This window comes from Kryptolebias marmoratus, linkage group LG1, assembly GCF_001649575.2.
Source record: "Kryptolebias marmoratus isolate JLee-2015 linkage group LG1, ASM164957v2, whole genome shotgun sequence".
Taxonomy (NCBI): domain Eukaryota; kingdom Metazoa; phylum Chordata; class Actinopteri; order Cyprinodontiformes; family Rivulidae; genus Kryptolebias; species Kryptolebias marmoratus.
The window spans coordinates 7823406-7825503 of record NC_051430.1 but is presented as its reverse complement, the minus strand read 5'-3'; the positions used below and the strand labels follow the sequence as shown (position 1 = coordinate 7825503).

Sequence of the window (2098 nt, the reverse complement as noted above, 5' to 3'; positions counted from 1 at the left end):
ACGCACAAATCTGGGAGCTCCCCGGAAGCGTGAAATGAGTCTCAAAAATAGTTGTGCACTCGTAACTGGATCTGTACGTAACTGCAGTTTTGTGTGTGTGTATCTGGCGACTTGTGTGTACATTTTCAACATTTAGAGGCGTAGGAAAAGGTTTATTTTCTTTTTAAGGCTTACAATCATTTTTCACAGATACAACTATCCAAACTTACACACAAAGATGCTTACACGAGTTACAAATACATTTTTACACACACATAAATATTTTTACACACGCACAAATCCTTTTACACACGCACAAATCCTTTTACACATGCACAAATATTTTTACACACGCACAAATCCTTTTACACACGCACAAATCCTTTTACACACACACAAATCCTTTTACACACGCACAAATATTTTTACACACGCACAAATCCTTTTACACACGCACAGGTAATTTGGAACCATTTTCCCTCCATACTTTCATGCCAGAGTTAGATTAAGATCTTCTGATGAGAGGAATAGAGTTGTAAGCATTCAGATCAAACCTTGTAAATTACATGGTGTGCACTCTCGTATGATATAGGGAAACATTGTGAGATGTGTTAGTGCTCGGAATATGTGTTGAGGATCAACTACTACCACACCAAACCTTAGCTCCATAGCTGTAAAATTACCAGAGCTGTAGCCGTTTTCATGTTGGTTCGTGTTAATTAGCTGTAGTGGCTGTTGTGAATCGGACCGACTCCAAAAATGAATCAGTTATAGACGAACCTTCAGTGATTGTTTTCTGAAAGTTTCATTAAAATCTGTTCAGTGGTTCATGAAATATTTTGCTAACAGACAGACAGGGTTGACTCCGACAGTGAATGCTGAGGTTCCAAGCAAACATCTCACACTTGGAGTATGAGTTGTGAACGTCTATCAGCTACAACCACACCAAATTATAGCGAAAGATCAGGAAAAATGGCTGAATTATAGTCATTTTACGTGTTGGGGATCACTCTCAGCTACTACCACACTACATTTTAGCTCAATGGCAACAAAACTGACTGAGATACAGCCATTTTTGTATTGTCTGATATCAGATGTATGTAGCGGTCATTTTAAATCGGAATGAGTCCAAAAGTTAATCGGTTTTAGGTGTAAATCCAATGAGGACGGTCCGCAAATTTCAATAAAACCAGTCGTCCGGGTCGTGAGATATTTCGCTAACAGACATACGGGCAAAAGCATTAACTCTAAATAAACCCACCATTATCATGAGCTAATAAACTTAGACACCAGCTTGTCCAGATAACAGTGAAGGCAACACTTTACTGAGTGAAGCTGTGTGCAGTTCAGGGACATGATGCTCATCACCCCACACACACACTTCACGAAAAAAAACTGTTTTGTTTTTGTGGAACCAAGCAGAAAGCAGAATCAACTCCCCCACGTGTTTTCACACACTTCTCAGCAGCAGAAAGCCTCTAAATGCTGAAATAATGAGACAATAAAAAGGGACTTACCTTCTCTGCCAGGTGCTCACTTACTTAAATAAAATAAAATAAAATCCAAGCGTGGCTGAAGAGGTGATTAAAACTCTCTAAATGACGCAGAAGGATCGTCCTGACTCGAACCAGCAGCAGCTGGGTGTGACACGCCGCTGACGTCCAGGAACTACAGGAGGAGAAACAAAACATCGACGAGCGCTCCGCAGAGTTTCCGCCTGCATGTGAAGAAGTGCGAGTGAATGGGTGCACAGATGAGAGCTGCTCCTCTCTCCCCCTCCACATCTAAAACTCCTGCATGTGCAGCTCATCAAACACTAACAGGACTAAAGTTACAAACACAACAGATTCCGCCATGTTGGGGTTTATTAAACAAAAGTGAAGGCAAAAATAAATAAAAAAGCTGTGTGAAAAAAAAAACAAAAAAACAGCCTAAGTCCTCAAGATCCAGCAGCTTGTATAACCTCCTTCAGCAGCAGTAGCTCTGTATTCTTTTTTTTGTTTGTTTCTCACGTGGTTGTAGATGAATTTTGGCCCACACTTCTATACAAAGTTCCTTCAATCCAGCAGCTTAAAGAACCCAGCTCTCAGTAGTCAGTTTGTGTAGGACTTTATCAGTC

The 2098-nt window shown here is 40.5% G+C and overlaps 1 protein-coding gene across 1 annotated transcript in view; it reads right to left on the bottom strand.

The window, feature by feature from the left end:
• adora2aa (adenosine A2a receptor a) overlaps window positions 1-1798 on the bottom strand; it is a 16851-nt gene extending 15053 nt beyond the window's left edge. Inside the window, exon 1 of the mRNA XM_025005577.2 lies at window positions 1497-1798. The gene's annotated coding sequence lies outside the window, so the exon portion shown is untranslated. The remainder of the gene's footprint in view (window positions 1-1496) is intronic.
• Between the last annotated feature and the right edge of the window lie 300 nt (window positions 1799-2098).